This window comes from Trichomycterus rosablanca, unplaced genomic scaffold (genome assembly GCF_030014385.1).
Source record: "Trichomycterus rosablanca isolate fTriRos1 unplaced genomic scaffold, fTriRos1.hap1 scaffold_123, whole genome shotgun sequence".
Classification (NCBI taxonomy): Eukaryota; Metazoa; Chordata; class Actinopteri; order Siluriformes; family Trichomycteridae; genus Trichomycterus; species Trichomycterus rosablanca.
The window spans coordinates 116271-132705 of NW_026946958.1; the positions used below are offsets into that span (position 1 = coordinate 116271).

The 16435-nt window shown below is 39.7% G+C and overlaps 38 non-coding genes and 1 pseudogene across 38 annotated transcripts; all 39 read right to left on the bottom strand.

The window, feature by feature from the left end:
* Positions 1–265: 265 nt before the first annotated feature.
* LOC134304939 (5S ribosomal RNA) lies at positions 266–384 on the bottom strand. Its single transcript, XR_010008307.1, has one exon. It is a non-coding gene; the product is annotated as a 5S ribosomal RNA (ribosomal RNA).
* Positions 385–679: 295 nt separating this feature from the next.
* On the bottom strand, positions 680–798 carry LOC134305070 (5S ribosomal RNA). The gene has a single exon (XR_010008432.1). It is a non-coding gene; the product is annotated as a 5S ribosomal RNA (ribosomal RNA).
* A 292-nt stretch (positions 799–1090) lies between these two features.
* Positions 1091–1209, bottom strand: LOC134305071 (5S ribosomal RNA). The gene has a single exon (XR_010008433.1). It is a non-coding gene; the product is annotated as a 5S ribosomal RNA (ribosomal RNA).
* A 300-nt stretch (positions 1210–1509) lies between these two features.
* Positions 1510–1628, bottom strand: LOC134304940 (5S ribosomal RNA). The gene has a single exon (XR_010008308.1). It is a non-coding gene; the product is annotated as a 5S ribosomal RNA (ribosomal RNA).
* Positions 1629–1939: 311 nt separating this feature from the next.
* Positions 1940–2058, bottom strand: LOC134304941 (5S ribosomal RNA). The gene has a single exon (XR_010008309.1). It is a non-coding gene; the product is annotated as a 5S ribosomal RNA (ribosomal RNA).
* Positions 2059–2369: 311 nt separating this feature from the next.
* Positions 2370–2488, bottom strand: LOC134304942 (5S ribosomal RNA). Its single transcript, XR_010008310.1, has one exon. It is a non-coding gene; the product is annotated as a 5S ribosomal RNA (ribosomal RNA).
* A 267-nt stretch (positions 2489–2755) lies between these two features.
* Positions 2756–2874, bottom strand: LOC134304943 (5S ribosomal RNA). The gene has a single exon (XR_010008311.1). It is a non-coding gene; the product is annotated as a 5S ribosomal RNA (ribosomal RNA).
* Positions 2875–3165: 291 nt separating this feature from the next.
* LOC134305149 (5S ribosomal RNA) lies at positions 3166–3284 on the bottom strand (annotated as a pseudogene).
* Positions 3285–3564: 280 nt separating this feature from the next.
* Positions 3565–3683, bottom strand: LOC134305072 (5S ribosomal RNA). Its single transcript, XR_010008434.1, has one exon. It is a non-coding gene; the product is annotated as a 5S ribosomal RNA (ribosomal RNA).
* A 299-nt stretch (positions 3684–3982) lies between these two features.
* On the bottom strand, positions 3983–4101 carry LOC134304944 (5S ribosomal RNA). Its single transcript, XR_010008312.1, has one exon. It is a non-coding gene; the product is annotated as a 5S ribosomal RNA (ribosomal RNA).
* Positions 4102–4388: 287 nt separating this feature from the next.
* LOC134304946 (5S ribosomal RNA) lies at positions 4389–4507 on the bottom strand. The gene has a single exon (XR_010008314.1). It is a non-coding gene; the product is annotated as a 5S ribosomal RNA (ribosomal RNA).
* Positions 4508–4794: 287 nt separating this feature from the next.
* Positions 4795–4913, bottom strand: LOC134304947 (5S ribosomal RNA). The gene has a single exon (XR_010008315.1). It is a non-coding gene; the product is annotated as a 5S ribosomal RNA (ribosomal RNA).
* A 307-nt stretch (positions 4914–5220) lies between these two features.
* LOC134304948 (5S ribosomal RNA) lies at positions 5221–5339 on the bottom strand. Its single transcript, XR_010008316.1, has one exon. It is a non-coding gene; the product is annotated as a 5S ribosomal RNA (ribosomal RNA).
* A 303-nt stretch (positions 5340–5642) lies between these two features.
* LOC134305074 (5S ribosomal RNA) lies at positions 5643–5761 on the bottom strand. Its single transcript, XR_010008435.1, has one exon. It is a non-coding gene; the product is annotated as a 5S ribosomal RNA (ribosomal RNA).
* A 288-nt stretch (positions 5762–6049) lies between these two features.
* On the bottom strand, positions 6050–6168 carry LOC134304870 (5S ribosomal RNA). Its single transcript, XR_010008242.1, has one exon. It is a non-coding gene; the product is annotated as a 5S ribosomal RNA (ribosomal RNA).
* A 319-nt stretch (positions 6169–6487) lies between these two features.
* On the bottom strand, positions 6488–6606 carry LOC134304949 (5S ribosomal RNA). Its single transcript, XR_010008317.1, has one exon. It is a non-coding gene; the product is annotated as a 5S ribosomal RNA (ribosomal RNA).
* Positions 6607–6929: 323 nt separating this feature from the next.
* On the bottom strand, positions 6930–7048 carry LOC134304950 (5S ribosomal RNA). Its single transcript, XR_010008318.1, has one exon. It is a non-coding gene; the product is annotated as a 5S ribosomal RNA (ribosomal RNA).
* Positions 7049–7367: 319 nt separating this feature from the next.
* LOC134305076 (5S ribosomal RNA) lies at positions 7368–7486 on the bottom strand. Its single transcript, XR_010008437.1, has one exon. It is a non-coding gene; the product is annotated as a 5S ribosomal RNA (ribosomal RNA).
* A 308-nt stretch (positions 7487–7794) lies between these two features.
* LOC134304871 (5S ribosomal RNA) lies at positions 7795–7913 on the bottom strand. The gene has a single exon (XR_010008243.1). It is a non-coding gene; the product is annotated as a 5S ribosomal RNA (ribosomal RNA).
* A 315-nt stretch (positions 7914–8228) lies between these two features.
* Positions 8229–8347, bottom strand: LOC134304953 (5S ribosomal RNA). The gene has a single exon (XR_010008320.1). It is a non-coding gene; the product is annotated as a 5S ribosomal RNA (ribosomal RNA).
* A 291-nt stretch (positions 8348–8638) lies between these two features.
* On the bottom strand, positions 8639–8757 carry LOC134304872 (5S ribosomal RNA). The gene has a single exon (XR_010008245.1). It is a non-coding gene; the product is annotated as a 5S ribosomal RNA (ribosomal RNA).
* Positions 8758–9056: 299 nt separating this feature from the next.
* LOC134305077 (5S ribosomal RNA) lies at positions 9057–9175 on the bottom strand. Its single transcript, XR_010008438.1, has one exon. It is a non-coding gene; the product is annotated as a 5S ribosomal RNA (ribosomal RNA).
* A 312-nt stretch (positions 9176–9487) lies between these two features.
* LOC134304954 (5S ribosomal RNA) lies at positions 9488–9606 on the bottom strand. The gene has a single exon (XR_010008321.1). It is a non-coding gene; the product is annotated as a 5S ribosomal RNA (ribosomal RNA).
* Positions 9607–9913: 307 nt separating this feature from the next.
* LOC134304955 (5S ribosomal RNA) lies at positions 9914–10032 on the bottom strand. The gene has a single exon (XR_010008322.1). It is a non-coding gene; the product is annotated as a 5S ribosomal RNA (ribosomal RNA).
* Positions 10033–10336: 304 nt separating this feature from the next.
* LOC134305078 (5S ribosomal RNA) lies at positions 10337–10455 on the bottom strand. Its single transcript, XR_010008439.1, has one exon. It is a non-coding gene; the product is annotated as a 5S ribosomal RNA (ribosomal RNA).
* A 284-nt stretch (positions 10456–10739) lies between these two features.
* Positions 10740–10858, bottom strand: LOC134304956 (5S ribosomal RNA). Its single transcript, XR_010008323.1, has one exon. It is a non-coding gene; the product is annotated as a 5S ribosomal RNA (ribosomal RNA).
* A 295-nt stretch (positions 10859–11153) lies between these two features.
* Positions 11154–11272, bottom strand: LOC134305079 (5S ribosomal RNA). Its single transcript, XR_010008440.1, has one exon. It is a non-coding gene; the product is annotated as a 5S ribosomal RNA (ribosomal RNA).
* A 292-nt stretch (positions 11273–11564) lies between these two features.
* LOC134304957 (5S ribosomal RNA) lies at positions 11565–11683 on the bottom strand. Its single transcript, XR_010008324.1, has one exon. It is a non-coding gene; the product is annotated as a 5S ribosomal RNA (ribosomal RNA).
* A 311-nt stretch (positions 11684–11994) lies between these two features.
* Positions 11995–12113, bottom strand: LOC134305080 (5S ribosomal RNA). The gene has a single exon (XR_010008441.1). It is a non-coding gene; the product is annotated as a 5S ribosomal RNA (ribosomal RNA).
* A 267-nt stretch (positions 12114–12380) lies between these two features.
* LOC134305081 (5S ribosomal RNA) lies at positions 12381–12499 on the bottom strand. Its single transcript, XR_010008442.1, has one exon. It is a non-coding gene; the product is annotated as a 5S ribosomal RNA (ribosomal RNA).
* A 288-nt stretch (positions 12500–12787) lies between these two features.
* LOC134304959 (5S ribosomal RNA) lies at positions 12788–12906 on the bottom strand. The gene has a single exon (XR_010008326.1). It is a non-coding gene; the product is annotated as a 5S ribosomal RNA (ribosomal RNA).
* A 287-nt stretch (positions 12907–13193) lies between these two features.
* Positions 13194–13312, bottom strand: LOC134305082 (5S ribosomal RNA). Its single transcript, XR_010008443.1, has one exon. It is a non-coding gene; the product is annotated as a 5S ribosomal RNA (ribosomal RNA).
* A 296-nt stretch (positions 13313–13608) lies between these two features.
* LOC134304960 (5S ribosomal RNA) lies at positions 13609–13727 on the bottom strand. The gene has a single exon (XR_010008327.1). It is a non-coding gene; the product is annotated as a 5S ribosomal RNA (ribosomal RNA).
* A 303-nt stretch (positions 13728–14030) lies between these two features.
* On the bottom strand, positions 14031–14149 carry LOC134305083 (5S ribosomal RNA). The gene has a single exon (XR_010008444.1). It is a non-coding gene; the product is annotated as a 5S ribosomal RNA (ribosomal RNA).
* Positions 14150–14441: 292 nt separating this feature from the next.
* Positions 14442–14560, bottom strand: LOC134304961 (5S ribosomal RNA). The gene has a single exon (XR_010008328.1). It is a non-coding gene; the product is annotated as a 5S ribosomal RNA (ribosomal RNA).
* A 307-nt stretch (positions 14561–14867) lies between these two features.
* On the bottom strand, positions 14868–14986 carry LOC134305084 (5S ribosomal RNA). Its single transcript, XR_010008445.1, has one exon. It is a non-coding gene; the product is annotated as a 5S ribosomal RNA (ribosomal RNA).
* Positions 14987–15294: 308 nt separating this feature from the next.
* Positions 15295–15413, bottom strand: LOC134305085 (5S ribosomal RNA). Its single transcript, XR_010008446.1, has one exon. It is a non-coding gene; the product is annotated as a 5S ribosomal RNA (ribosomal RNA).
* Positions 15414–15705: 292 nt separating this feature from the next.
* Positions 15706–15824, bottom strand: LOC134304962 (5S ribosomal RNA). Its single transcript, XR_010008329.1, has one exon. It is a non-coding gene; the product is annotated as a 5S ribosomal RNA (ribosomal RNA).
* A 303-nt stretch (positions 15825–16127) lies between these two features.
* On the bottom strand, positions 16128–16246 carry LOC134305087 (5S ribosomal RNA). Its single transcript, XR_010008448.1, has one exon. It is a non-coding gene; the product is annotated as a 5S ribosomal RNA (ribosomal RNA).
* Positions 16247–16435: the final 189 nt, after the last annotated feature.

Genomic DNA, 16435 nt, shown 5'->3' on the forward strand with positions numbered 1-16435 from the left:
TCAGCCAGCTATCTGAGTGCTAGCCAGCTATCTGGGCTGGAATTACATTGGAAGGCCTTTCATAGATTAGATAGATAGATAGATAGATAGATAGATAGATAGATAGATAGATAGATAGATAGATAGATAGATAGATAGATAGATAGATAGATAGATAGATAGATAGATAGATAGATAGATAGATAGATAGATAGATAGATCCTTTATTATGCTAGCTAACTGCTAAATGACACTTCATGAATGGGGCTGAAACTCAAAAATAAAAAGCTTACAGCACTCAGTATTCCCAGGCAGTCTCCCATCTAGGTACTGACTGAGCCCAACCCTGCTTGGCTTCTGAGATCGGACGAGATCAGGCGTTCCCAAGGTGGTTTGGCCGTAAGCGAAAGAAGCTGGATTTAAAGGCCTGTTATAGCTAGTCAGCCAGCTATCTGAGTGCTAGCCAGCTATCTGGGCTGGAATTACATTGGAAGGCCTTTTTTAGATAGATAGATAGATAGATAGATAGATAGATAGATAGATAGATAGATAGATAGATAGATAGATAGATAGATAGATAGATAGATAGATAGATAGATAGATAGATAGATAGATAGATAGATAGATAGATAGATCCTTTATTATGCTAGCTAACTGCTAAATGACACTTCATGAATGGGGCTGAAACTCAAAAATAAAAAGCTTACAGCACTCAGTATTCCCAGGCAGTCTCCCATCTAGGTACTGACTGAGCCCAACCCTGCTTGGCTTCTGAGATCGGACGAGATCAGGCATTCCCAAGGTGGTTTGGCCGTAAGCGAAAGAAGCTGGATTTAAAGGCCTGTTATAGCTAGTCAGCCAGCTATCTGAGTGCTAGCCAGCTATCTGGGCTGGAATTACATTGGAAGGCCTTTCATAGATTAGATAGATAGATAGATAGATAGATAGATAGATAGATAGATAGATAGATAGATAGATAGATAGATAGATAGATAGATAGATAGATAGATAGATAGATAGATAGATAGATAGATAGATAGATAGATCCTTTATTATGCTAGCTAACTGCTAAATGACACTTCATGAATGGGGCTGAAACTCAAAAATAAAAAGCTTACAGCACTCAGTATTCCCAGGCAGTCTCCCATCTAGGTACTGACTGAGCCCAACCCTGCTTGGCTTCTGAGATCGGACGAGATCAGGCATTCCCAAGGTGGTTTGGCCGTAAGCGAAAGAAGCTGGATTTAAAGGCCTGTTATAGCTAGTCAGCCAGCTATCTGAGTGCTAGCCAGCTATCTGGGCTGGAATTACATTGGAAGGCCTTTCATAGATTAGATAGATAGATAGATAGATAGATAGATAGATAGATAGATAGATAGATAGATAGATAGATAGATAGATAGATAGATAGATAGATAGATAGATAGATAGATAGATAGATAGATAGATAGATAGATAGATAGATCCTTTATTATGCTAGCTAACTGCTAAATGACACTTCATGAATGGGGCTGAAACTCAAAAATAAAAAGCTTACAGCACTCAGTATTCCCAGGCAGTCTCCCATCTAGGTACTGACTGAGCCCAACCCTGCTTGGCTTCTGAGATCGGACGAGATCAGGCGTTCCCAAGGTGGTTTGGCCGTAAGCGAAAGTAGCTGGATTTAAAGGCCTGTTATAGCTAGTCAGCCAGCTATCTGAGTGCTAGCCAGCTATCTGGGCTGGAATTACATTGGAAGGCCTTTTTTAGATAGATAGATAGATAGATAGATAGATAGATAGATAGATAGATAGATAGATAGATAGATAGATAGATAGATAGATAGATAGATAGATAGATAGATAGATAGATAGATAGATAGATAGATAGATAGATAGATAGATAGATAGATAGATCCTTTATTATGCTAGCTAACTGCTAAATGACACTTCATGAATGGGGCTGAAACTCAAAAATAAAAAGCTTACAGCACTCAGTATTCCCAGGCAGTCTCCCATCTAGGTACTGACTGAGCCCAACCCTGCTTGGCTTCTGAGATCGGACGAGATCAGGCGTTCCCAAGGTGGTTTGGCCGTAAGCGAAAGAAGCTGGATTTAAAGGCCTGTTATAGCTAGTCAGCCAGCTATCTGAGTGCTAGCCAGCTATCTGGGCTGGAATTACATTGGAAGGCCTTTTTTAGATAGATAGATAGATAGATAGATAGATAGATAGATAGATAGATAGATAGATAGATAGATAGATAGATAGATAGATAGATAGATAGATAGATAGATAGATAGATAGATAGATAGATAGATAGATAGATAGATAGATAGATAGATAGATCCTTTATTATGCTAGCTAACTGCTAAATGACACTTCATGAATGGGGCTGAAACTCAAAAATAAAAAGCTTACAGCACTCAGTATTCCCAGGCAGTCTCCCATCTAGGTACTGACTGAGCCCAACCCTGCTTGGCTTCTGAGATCGGACGAGATCAGGCGTTCCCAAGGTGGTTTGGCCGTAAGCGAAAGAAGCTGGATTTAAAGGCCTGTTATAGCTAGTCAGCCAGCTATCTGAGTGCTAGCCAGCTATCTGGGCTGGAATTACATTGGAAGGCCTTTTTTAGATAGATAGATAGATAGATAGATAGATAGATAGATAGATAGATAGATAGATAGATAGATAGATAGATAGATAGATAGATAGATAGATAGATAGATAGATAGATCCTTTATTATGCTAGCTAACTGCTAAATGACACTTCATGAATGGGGCTGAAACTCAAAAATAAAAAGCTTACAGCACTCAGTATTCCCAGGCAGTCTCCCATCTAGGTACTGACTGAGCCCAACCCTGCTTGGCTTCTGAGATCGGACGAGATCAGGCGTTCCCAAGGTGGTTTGGCCGTAAGCGAAAGAAGCTGGATTTAAAGGCCTGTTATAGCTAGTCAGCCAGCTATCTGAGTGCTAGCCAGCTATCTGGGCTGGAATTACATTGGAAGGCCTTTTTTAGATAGATAGATAGATAGATAGATAGATAGATAGATAGATAGATAGATAGATAGATAGATAGATAGATAGATAGATAGATAGATAGATAGATAGATAGATAGATAGATAGATAGATAGATAGATAGATCCTTTATTATGCTAGCTAACTGCTAAATGACACTTCATGAATGGGGCTGAAACTCAAAAATAAAAAGCTTACAGCACTCAGTATTCCCAGGCAGTCTCCCATTTAGGTACTGACTGAGCCCAACCCTGCTTGGCTTCTGAGATCGGACGAGATCAGGCATTCCCAAGGTGGTTTGGCCGTAAGCGAAAGAAGCTGGATTTAAAGGCCTGTTATAGCTAGTCAGCCAGCTATCTGAGTGCTAGCCAGCTATCTGGGCTGGAATTACATTGGAAGGCCTTTCATAGATTAGATAGATAGATAGATAGATAGATAGATAGATAGATAGATAGATAGATAGATAGATAGATAGATAGATAGATAGATAGATAGATAGATAGATAGATAGATAGATAGATAGATCCTTTATTATGCTAGCTAACTGCTAAATGACACTTCATGAATGGGGCTGAAACTCAAAAATAAAAAGCTTACAGCACTCAGTATTCCCAGGCAGTCTCCCATCTAGGTACTGACTGAGCCCAACCCTGCTTGGCTTCTGAGATCGGACGAGATCAGGCATTCCCAAGGTGGTTTGGCCGTAAGCGAAAGAAGCTGGATTTAAAGGCCTGTTATAGCTAGTCAGCCAGCTATCTGAGTGCTAGCCAGCTATCTGGGCTGGAATTACATTGGAAGGCCTTTTTTAGATAGATAGATAGATAGATAGATAGATAGATAGATAGATAGATAGATAGATAGATAGATAGATAGATAGATAGATAGATAGATAGATAGATAGATAGATAGATAGATAGATAGATAGATAGATAGATAGATAGATCCTTTATTATGCTAGCTAACTGCTAAATGACACTTCATGAATGGGGCTGAAACTCAAAAATAAAAAGCTTACAGCACTCAGTATTCCCAGGCAGTCTCCCATCTAGGTACTGACTGAGCCCAACCCTGCTTGGCTTCTGAGATCGGACGAGATCAGGCGTTCCCAAGGTGGTTTGGCCGTAAGCGAAAGAAGCTGGATTTAAAGGCCTGTTATAGCTAGTCAGCCAGCTATCTGAGTGCTAGCCAGCTATCTGGGCTGGAATTACATTGGAAGGCCTTTTTTAGATAGATAGATAGATAGATAGATAGATAGATAGATAGATAGATAGATAGATAGATAGATAGATAGATAGATAGATAGATAGATAGATAGATAGATAGATAGATAGATAGATAGATAGATAGATCCTTTATTATGCTAGCTAACTGCTAAATGACACTTCATGAATGGGGCTGAAACTCAAAAATAAAAAGCTTACAGCACTCAGTATTCCCAGGCAGTCTCCCATCTAGGTACTGACTGAGCCCAACCCTGCTTGGCTTCTGAGATCGGACGAGATCAGGCGTTCCCAAGGTGGTTTGGCCGTAAGCGAAAGAAGCTGGATTTAAAGGCCTGTTATAGCTAGTCAGCCAGCTATCTGAGTGCTAGCCAGCTATCTGGGCTGGAATTACATTGGAAGGCCTTTTTTAGATAGATAGATAGATAGATAGATAGATAGATAGATAGATAGATAGATAGATAGATAGATAGATAGATAGATAGATAGATAGATAGATAGATAGATAGATAGATAGATAGATAGATAGATAGATCCTTTATTATGCTAGCTAACTGCTAAATGACACTTCATGAATGGGGCTGAAACTCAAAAATAAAAAGCTTACAGCACTCAGTATTCCCAGGCAGTCTCCCATCTAGGTACTGACTGAGCCCAACCCTGCTTGGCTTCTGAGATCGGACGAGATCAGGCGTTCCCAAGGTGGTTTGGCCGTAAGCGAAAGAAGCTGGATTTAAAGGCCTGTTATAGCTAGTCAGCCAGCTATCTGAGTGCTAGCCAGCTATCTGGGCTGGAATTACATTGGAAGGCCTTTTTTAGATAGATAGATAGATAGATAGATAGATAGATAGATAGATAGATAGATAGATAGATAGATAGATAGATAGATAGATAGATAGATAGATAGATAGATAGATAGATAGATAGATAGATAGATAGATAGATAGATAGATAGATAGATCCTTTATTATGCTAGCTAACTGCTAAATGACACTTCATGAATGGGGCTGAAACTCAAAAATAAAAAGCTTACAGCACTCAGTATTCCCAGGCAGTCTCCCATCTAGGTACTGACTGAGCCCAACCCTGCTTGGCTTCTGAGATCGGACGAGATCAGGCGTTCCCAAGGTGGTTTGGCCGTAAGCGAAAGAAGCTGGATTTAAAGGCCTGTTATAGCTAGTCAGCCAGCTATCTGAGTGCTAGCCAGCTATCTGGGCTGGAATTACATTGGAAGGCCTTTTTTAGATAGATAGATAGATAGATAGATAGATAGATAGATAGATAGATAGATAGATAGATAGATAGATAGATAGATAGATAGATAGATAGATAGATAGATAGATAGATAGATAGATAGATAGATAGATAGATAGATAGATAGATCCTTTATTATGCTAGCTAACTGCTAAATGACACTTCATGAATGGGGCTGAAACTCAAAAATAAAAAGCTTACAGCACTCAGTATTCCCAGGCAGTCTCCCATCTAGGTACTGACTGAGCCCAACCCTGCTTGGCTTCTGAGATCGGACGAGATCAGGCATTCCCAAGGTGGTTTGGCCGTAAGCGAAAGAAGCTGGATTTAAAGGCCTGTTATAGCTAGTCAGCCAGCTATCTGAGTGCTAGCCAGCTATCTGGGCTGGAATTACATTGGAAGGCCTTTCATAGATTAGATAGATAGATAGATAGATAGATAGATAGATAGATAGATAGATAGATAGATAGATAGATAGATAGATAGATAGATAGATAGATAGATAGATAGATAGATAGATAGATAGATAGATAGATCCTTTATTATGCTAGCTAACTGCTAAATGACACTTCATGAATGGGGCTGAAACTCAAAAATAAAAAGCTTACAGCACTCAGTATTCCCAGGCGGTCTCCCATCTAGGTACTGACTGAGCCCAACCCTGCTTGGCTTCTGAGATCGGACGAGATCAGGCGTTCCCAAGGTGGTTTGGCCGTAAGCGAAAGAAGCTGGATTTAAAGGCCTGTTATAGCTAGTCAGCCAGCTATCTGAGTGCTAGCCAGCTATCTGGGCTGGAATTACATTGGAAGGCCTTTTTTAGATAGATAGATAGATAGATAGATAGATAGATAGATAGATAGATAGATAGATAGATAGATAGATAGATAGATAGATAGATAGATAGATAGATAGATAGATAGATAGATAGATAGATAGATAGATAGATAGATAGATAGATAGATAGATAGATAGATCCTTTATTATGCTAGCTAACTGCTAAATGACACTTCATGAATGGGGCTGAAACTCAAAAATAAAAAGCTTACAGCACTCAGTATTCCCAGGCAGTCTCCCATCTAGGTACTGACTGAGCCCAACCCTGCTTGGCTTCTGAGATCGGACGAGATCAGGCGTTCCCAAGGTGGTTTGGCCGTAAGCGAAAGAAGCTGGATTTAAAGGCCTGTTATAGCTAGTCAGCCAGCTATCTGAGTGCTAGCCAGCTATCTGGGCTGGAATTACATTGGAAGGCCTTTTTTAGATAGATAGATAGATAGATAGATAGATAGATAGATAGATAGATAGATAGATAGATAGATAGATAGATAGATAGATAGATAGATAGATAGATAGATAGATAGATAGATAGATAGATAGATAGATAGATAGATAGATAGATAGATAGATAGATAGATAGATCCTTTATTATGCTAGCTAACTGCTAAATGACACTTCATGAATGGGGCTGAAACTCAAAAATAAAAAGCTTACAGCACTCAGTATTCCCAGGCAGTCTCCCATCTAGGTACTGACTGAGCCCAACCCTGCTTGGCTTCTGAGATCGGACGAGATCAGGCGTTCCCAAGGTGGTTTGGCCGTAAGCGAAAGAAGCTGGATTTAAAGGCCTGTTATAGCTAGTCAGCCAGCTATCTGAGTGCTAGCCAGCTATCTGGGCTGGAATTACATTGGAAGGCCTTTTTTAGATAGATAGATAGATAGATAGATAGATAGATAGATAGATAGATAGATAGATAGATAGATAGATAGATAGATAGATAGATAGATAGATAGATAGATAGATAGATAGATAGATAGATAGATAGATAGATAGATAGATAGATAGATAGATAGATAGATCCTTTATTATGCTAGCTAACTGCTAAATGACACTTCATGAATGGGGCTGAAACTCAAAAATAAAAAGCTTACAGCACTCAGTATTCCCAGGCAGTCTCCCATCTAGGTACTGACTGAGCCCAACCCTGCTTGGCTTCTGAGATCGGACGAGATCAGGCATTCCCAAGGTGGTTTGGCCGTAAGCGAAAGAAGCTGGATTTAAAGGCCTGTTATAGCTAGTCAGCCAGCTATCTGAGTGCTAGCCAGCTATCTGGGCTGGAATTACATTGGAAGGCCTTTCATAGATTAGATAGATAGATAGATAGATAGATAGATAGATAGATAGATAGATAGATAGATAGATAGATAGATAGATAGATAGATAGATAGATAGATAGATAGATAGATAGATAGATAGATAGATAGATAGATAGATAGATAGATAGATCCTTTATTATGCTAGCTAACTGCTAAATGACACTTCATGAATGGGGCTGAAACTCAAAAATAAAAAGCTTACAGCACTCAGTATTCCCAGGCGGTCTCCCATCTAGGTACTGACTGAGCCCAACCCTGCTTGGCTTCTGAGATCGGACGAGATCAGGCGTTCCCAAGGTGGTTTGGCCGTAAGCGAAAGAAGCTGGATTTAAAGGCCTGTTATAGCTAGTCAGCCAGCTATCTGAGTGCTAGCCAGCTATCTGGGCTGGAATTACATTGGAAGGCCTTTTTTAGATAGATAGATAGATAGATAGATAGATAGATAGATAGATAGATAGATAGATAGATAGATAGATAGATAGATAGATAGATAGATAGATAGATAGATAGATAGATAGATAGATAGATAGATAGATAGATAGATAGATAGATAGATAGATAGATCCTTTATTATGCTAGCTAACTGCTAAATGACACTTCATGAATGGGGCTGAAACTCAAAAATAAAAAGCTTACAGCACTCAGTATTCCCAGGCAGTCTCCCATCTAGGTACTGACTGAGCCCAACCCTGCTTGGCTTCTGAGATCGGACGAGATCAGGCGTTCCCAAGGTGGTTTGGCCGTAAGCGAAAGAAGCTGGATTTAAAGGCCTGTTATAGCTAGTCAGCCAGCTATCTGAGTGCTAGCCAGCTATCTGGGCTGGAATTACATTGGAAGGCCTTTTTTAGATAGATAGATAGATAGATAGATAGATAGATAGATAGATAGATAGATAGATAGATAGATAGATAGATAGATAGATAGATAGATAGATAGATAGATAGATAGATAGATAGATAGATAGATAGATAGATCCTTTATTATGCTAGCTAACTGCTAAATGACACTTCATGAATGGGGCTGAAACTCAAAAATAAAAAGCTTACAGCACTCAGTATTCCCAGGCGGTCTCCCATCTAGGTACTGACTGAGCCCAACCCTGCTTGGCTTCTGAGATCGGACGAGATCAGGCGTTCCCAAGGTGGTTTGGCCGTAAGCGAAAGAAGCTGGATTTAAAGGCCTGTTATAGCTAGTCAGCCAGCTATCTGAGTGCTAGCCAGCTATCTGGGCTGGAATTACATTGGAAGGCCTTTTTTAGATAGATAGATAGATAGATAGATAGATAGATAGATAGATAGATAGATAGATAGATAGATAGATAGATAGATAGATAGATAGATAGATAGATAGATAGATAGATAGATAGATAGATAGATAGATAGATAGATAGATCCTTTATTATGCTAGCTAACTGCTAAATGACACTTCATGAATGGGGCTGAAACTCAAAAATAAAAAGCTTACAGCACTCAGTATTCCCAGGCAGTCTCCCATCTAGGTACTGACTGAGCCCAACCCTGCTTGGCTTCTGAGATCGGACGAGATCAGGCATTCCCAAGGTGGTTTGGCCGTAAGCGAAAGAAGCTGGATTTAAAGGCCTGTTATAGCTAGTCAGCCAGCTATCTGAGTGCTAGCCAGCTATCTGGGCTGGAATTACATTGGAAGGCCTTTCATAGATTAGATAGATAGATAGATAGATAGATAGATAGATAGATAGATAGATAGATAGATAGATAGATAGATAGATAGATAGATAGATAGATAGATAGATAGATAGATAGATAGATAGATAGATAGATAGATAGATAGATAGATAGATAGATCCTTTATTATGCTAGCTAACTGCTAAATGACACTTCATGAATGGGGCTGAAACTCAAAAATAAAAAGCTTACAGCACTCAGTATTCCCAGGCAGTCTCCCATCTAGGTACTGACTGAGCCCAACCCTGCTTGGCTTCTGAGATCGGACGAGATCAGGCGTTCCCAAGGTGGTTTGGCCGTAAGCGAAAGAAGCTGGATTTAAAGGCCTGTTATAGCTAGTCAGCCAGCTATCTGAGTGCTAGCCAGCTATCTGGGCTGGAATTACATTGGAAGGCCTTTTTTAGATAGATAGATAGATAGATAGATAGATAGATAGATAGATAGATAGATAGATAGATAGATAGATAGATAGATAGATAGATAGATAGATAGATAGATAGATAGATAGATAGATAGATAGATAGATAGATAGATAGATAGATAGATCCTTTATTATGCTAGCTAACTGCTAAATGACACTTCATGAATGGGGCTGAAACTCAAAAATAAAAAGCTTACAGCACTCAGTATTCCCAGGCAGTCTCCCATCTAGGTACTGACTGAGCCCAACCCTGCTTGGCTTCTGAGATCGGACGAGATCAGGCGTTCCCAAGGTGGTTTGGCCGTAAGCGAAAGAAGCTGGATTTAAAGGCCTGTTATAGCTAGTCAGCCAGCTATCTGAGTGCTAGCCAGCTATCTGGGCTGGAATTACATTGGAAGGCCTTTCATAGATTAGATAGATAGATAGATAGATAGATAGATAGATAGATAGATAGATAGATAGATAGATAGATAGATAGATAGATAGATAGATAGATAGATAGATAGATAGATAGATAGATAGATAGATAGATAGATAGATAGATAGATCCTTTATTATGCTAGCTAACTGCTAAATGACACTTCATGAATGGGGCTGAAACTCAAAAATAAAAAGCTTACAGCACTCAGTATTCCCAGGCAGTCTCCCATCTAGGTACTGACTGAGCCCAACCCTGCTTGGCTTCTGAGATCGGACGAGATCAGGCATTCCCAAGGTGGTTTGGCCGTAAGCGAAAGAAGCTGGATTTAAAGGCCTGTTATAGCTAGTCAGCCAGCTATCTGAGTGCTAGCCAGCTATCTGGGCTGGAATTACATTGGAAGGCCTTTCATAGATTAGATAGATAGATAGATAGATAGATAGATAGATAGATAGATAGATAGATAGATAGATAGATAGATAGATAGATAGATAGATAGATAGATAGATAGATAGATAGATAGATAGATAGATCCTTTATTATGCTAGCTAACTGCTAAATGACACTTCATGAATGGGGCTGAAACTCAAAAATAAAAAGCTTACAGCACTCAGTATTCCCAGGCAGTCTCCCATCTAGGTACTGACTGAGCCCAACCCTGCTTGGCTTCTGAGATCGGACGAGATCAGGCGTTCCCAAGGTGGTTTGGCCGTAAGCGAAAGAAGCTGGATTTAAAGGCCTGTTATAGCTAGTCAGCCAGCTATCTGAGTGCTAGCCAGCTATCTGGGCTGGAATTACATTGGAAGGCCTTTTTTAGATAGATAGATAGATAGATAGATAGATAGATAGATAGATAGATAGATAGATAGATAGATAGATAGATAGATAGATAGATAGATAGATAGATAGATAGATAGATAGATAGATAGATAGATAGATAGATAGATCCTTTATTATGCTAGCTAACTGCTAAATGACACTTCATGAATGGGGCTGAAACTCAAAAATAAAAAGCTTACAGCACTCAGTATTCCCAGGCAGTCTCCCATCTAGGTACTGACTGAGCCCAACCCTGCTTGGCTTCTGAGATCGGACGAGATCAGGCATTCCCAAGGTGGTTTGGCCGTAAGCGAAAGAAGCTGGATTTAAAGGCCTGTTATAGCTAGTCAGCCAGCTATCTGAGTGCTAGCCAGCTATCTGGGCTGGAATTACATTGGAAGGCCTTTCATAGATTAGATAGATAGATAGATAGATAGATAGATAGATAGATAGATAGATAGATAGATAGATAGATAGATAGATAGATAGATAGATAGATAGATAGATAGATAGATAGATAGATAGATAGATAGATAGATCCTTTATTATGCTAGCTAACTGCTAAATGACACTTCATGAATGGGGCTGAAACTCAAAAATAAAAAGCTTACAGCACTCAGTATTCCCAGGCAGTCTCCCATCTAGGTACTGACTGAGCCCAACCCTGCTTGGCTTCTGAGATCGGACGAGATCAGGCGTTCCCAAGGTGGTTTGGCCGTAAGCGAAAGAAGCTGGATTTAAAGGCCTGTTATAGCTAGTCAGCCAGCTATCTGAGTGCTAGCCAGCTATCTGGGCTGGAATTACATTGGAAGGCCTTTTTTAGATAGATAGATAGATAGATAGATAGATAGATAGATAGATAGATAGATAGATAGATAGATAGATAGATAGATAGATAGATAGATAGATAGATAGATAGATAGATAGATAGATAGATAGATAGATAGATAGATAGATAGATAGATAGATCCTTTATTATGCTAGCTAACTGCTAAATGACACTTCATGAATGGGGCTGAAACTCAAAAATAAAAAGCTTACAGCACTCAGTATTCCCAGGCAGTCTCCCATCTAGGTACTGACTGAGCCCAACCCTGCTTGGCTTCTGAGATCGGACGAGATCAGGCATTCCCAAGGTGGTTTGGCCGTAAGCGAAAGAAGCTGGATTTAAAGGCCTGTTATAGCTAGTCAGCCAGCTATCTGAGTGCTAGCCAGCTATCTGGGCTGGAATTACATTGGAAGGCCTTTTTTAGATAGATAGATAGATAGATAGATAGATAGATAGATAGATAGATAGATAGATAGATAGATAGATAGATAGATAGATAGATAGATAGATAGATAGATAGATAGATCCTTTATTATGCTAGCTAACTGCTAAATGACACTTCATGAATGGGGCTGAAACTCAAAAATAAAAAGCTTACAGCACTCAGTATTCCCAGGCAGTCTCCCATCTAGGTACTGACTGAGCCCAACCCTGCTTGGCTTCTGAGATCGGACGAGATCAGGCATTCCCAAGGTGGTTTGGCCGTAAGCGAAAGAAGCTGGATTTAAAGGCCTGTTATAGCTAGTCAGCCAGCTATCTGAGTGCTAGCCAGCTATCTGGGCTGGAATTACATTGGAAGGCCTTTCATAGATTAGATAGATAGATAGATAGATAGATAGATAGATAGATAGATAGATAGATAGATAGATAGATAGATAGATAGATAGATAGATAGATAGATAGATAGATAGATAGATAGATAGATAGATAGATCCTTTATTATGCTAGCTAACTGCTAAATGACACTTCATGAATGGGGCTGAAACTCAAAAATAAAAAGCTTACAGCACTCAGTATTCCCAGGCAGTCTCCCATCTAGGTACTGACTGAGCCCAACCCTGCTTGGCTTCTGAGATCGGACGAGATCAGGCGTTCCCAAGGTGGTTTGGCCGTAAGCGAAAGAAGCTGGATTTAAAGGCCTGTTATAGCTAGTCAGCCAGCTATCTGAGTGCTAGCCAGCTATCTGGGCTGGAATTACATTGGAAGGCCTTTTTTAGATAGATAGATAGATAGATAGATAGATAGATAGATAGATAGATAGATAGATAGATAGATAGATAGATAGATAGATAGATAGATAGATAGATAGATAGATAGATAGATAGATAGATAGATAGATCCTTTATTATGCTAGCTAACTGCTAAATGACACTTCATGAATGGGGCTGAAACTCAAAAATAAAAAGCTTACAGCACTCAGTATTCCCAGGCAGTCTCCCATCTAGGTACTGACTGAGCCCAACCCTGCTTGGCTTCTGAGATCGGACGAGATCAGGCATTCCCAAGGTGGTTTGGCCGTAAGCGAAAGAAGCTGGATTTAAAGGCCTGTTATAGCTAGTCAGCCAGCTATCTGAGTGCTAGCCAGCTATCTGGGCTGGAATTACATTGGAAGGCCTTTCATAGATTAGATAGATAGATAGATAGATAGATAGATAGATAGATAGATAGATAGATAGATAGATAGATAGATAGATAGATAGATAGATAGATAGATAGATAGATAGATAGATAGATAGATAGATAGATAGATAGATCCTTTATTATGCTAGCTAACTGCTAAATGACACTTCATGAATGGGGCTGAAACTCAAAAATAAAAAGCTTACAGCACTCAGTATTCCCAGGCAGTCTCCCATCTAGGTACTGACTGAGCCCAACCCTGCTTGGCTTCTGAGATCGGACGAGATCAGGCGTTCCCAAGGTGGTTTGGCCGTAAGCGAAAGAAGCTGGATTTAAAGGCCTGTTATAGCTAGTCAGCCAGCTATCTGAGTGCTAGCCAGCTATCTGGGCTGGAATTACATTGGAAGGCCTTTTTTAGATAGATAGATAGATAGATAGATAGATAGATAGATAGATAGATAGATAGATAGATAGATAGATAGATAGATAGATAGATAGATAGATAGATAGATAGATAGATAGATAGATAGATAGATAGATAGATAGATAGATAGATCCTTTATTATGCTAGCTAACTGCTAAATGACACTTCATGAATGGGGCTGAAACTCAAAAATAAAAAGCTTACAGCACTCAGTATTCCCAGGCAGTCTCCCATCTAGGTACTGACTGAGCCCAACCCTGCTTGGCTTCTGAGATCGGACGAGATCAGGCATTCCCAAGGTGGTTTGGCCGTAAGCGAAAGAAGCTGGATTTAAAGGCCTGTTATAGCTAGTCAGCCAGCTATCTGAGTGCTAGCCAGCTATCTGGGCTGGAATTACATTGGAAGGCCTTTCATAGATTAGATAGATAGATAGATAGATAGATAGATAGATAGATAGATAGATAGATAGATAGATAGATAGATAGATAGATAGATAGATAGATAGATAGATAGATAGATAGATAGATAGATAGATAGATAGATCCTTTATTATGCTAGCTAACTGCTAAATGACACTTCATGAATGGGGCTGAAACTCAAAAATAAAAAGCTTACAGCACTCAGTATTCCCAGGCAGTCTCCCATCTAGGTACTGACTGAGCCCAACCCTGCTTGGCTTCTGAGATCGGACGAGATCAGGCGTTCCCAAGGTGGTTTGGCCGTAAGCGAAAGAAGCTGGATTTAAAGGCCTGTTATAGCTAGTCAGCCAGCTATCTGAGTGCTAGCCAGCTATCTGGGCTGGAATTACATTGGAAGGCCTTTTTTAGATAGATAGATAGATAGATAGATAGATAGATAGATAGATAGATAGATAGATAGATAGATAGATAGATAGATAGATAGATAGATAGATAGATAGATAGATAGATAGATAGATAGATAGATAGATAGATAGATAGATAGATAGATCCTTTATTATGCTAGCTAACTGCTAAATGACACTTCATGAATGGGGCTGAAACTCAAAAATAAAAAGCTTACAGCACTCAGTATTCCCAGGCAGTCTCCCATCTAGGTACTGACTGAGCCCAACCCTGCTTGGCTTCTGAGATCGGACGAGATCAGGCATTCCCAAGGTGGTTTGGCCGTAAGCGAAAGAAGCTGGATTTAAAGGCCTGTTATAGCTAGTCAGCCAGCTATCTGAGTGCTAGCCAGCTATCTGGGCTGGAATTACATTGGAAGGCCTTTCATAGATTAGATAGATAGATAGATAGATAGATAGATAGATAGATAGATAGATAGATAGATAGATAGATAGATAGATAGATAGATAGATAGATAGATAGATAGATAGATAGATAGATAGATAGATAGATAGATAGATAGATAGATAGATCCTTTATTATGCTAGCTAACTGCTAAATGACACTTCATGAATGGGGCTGAAACTCAAAAATAAAAAGCTTACAGCACTCAGTATTCCCAGGCAGTCTCCCATCTAGGTACTGACTGAGCCCAACCCTGCTTGGCTTCTGAGATCGGACGAGATCAGGCATTCCCAAGGTGGTTTGGCCGTAAGCGAAAGAAGCTGGATTTAAAGGCCTGTTATAGCTAGTCAGCCAGCTATCTGAGTGCTAGCCAGCTATCTGGGCTGGAATTACATTGGAAGGCCTTTCATAGATTAGATAGATAGATAGATAGATAGATAGATAGATAGATAGATAGATAGATAGATAGATAGATAGATAGATAGATAGATAGATAGATAGATAGATAGATAGATAGATAGATAGATAGATAGATAGATCCTTTATTATGCTAGCTAACTGCTAAATGACACTTCATGAATGGGGCTGAAACTCAAAAATAAAAAGCTTACAGCACTCAGTATTCCCAGGCAGTCTCCCATCTAGGTACTGACTGAGCCCAACCCTGCTTGGCTTCTGAGATCGGACGAGATCAGGCGTTCCCAAGGTGGTTTGGCCGTAAGCGAAAGAAGCTGGATTTAAAGGCCTGTTATAGCTAGTCAGCCAGCTATCTGAGTGCTAGCCAGCTATCTGGGCTGGAATTACATTGGAAGGCCTTTTTTAGATAGATAGATAGATAGATAGATAGATAGATAGATAGATAGATAGATAGATAGATAGATAGATAGATAGATAGATAGATAGATAGATAGATAGATAGATAGATAGATAGATAGATAGATAGATAGATAGATAGATAGATCCTTTATTATGCTAGCTAACTGCTAAATGACACTTCATGAATGGGGCTGAAACTCAAAAATAAAAAGCTTACAGCACTCAGTATTCCCAGGCAGTCTCCCATCTAGGTACTGACTGAGCCCAACCCTGCTTGGCTTCTGAGATCGGACGAGATCAGGCATTCCCAAGGTGGTTTGGCCGTAAGCGAAAGAAGCTGGATTTAAAGGCCTGTTATAGCTAGTCAGCCAGCTATCTGAGTGCTAGCCAGCTATCTGGGCTGGAATTACATTGGAAGGCCTTTTTTAGATAGATAGATAGATAGATAGATAGATAGATAGATAGATAGATAGATAGATAGATAGATAGATAGATAGATAGATAGATAGATAGATAGA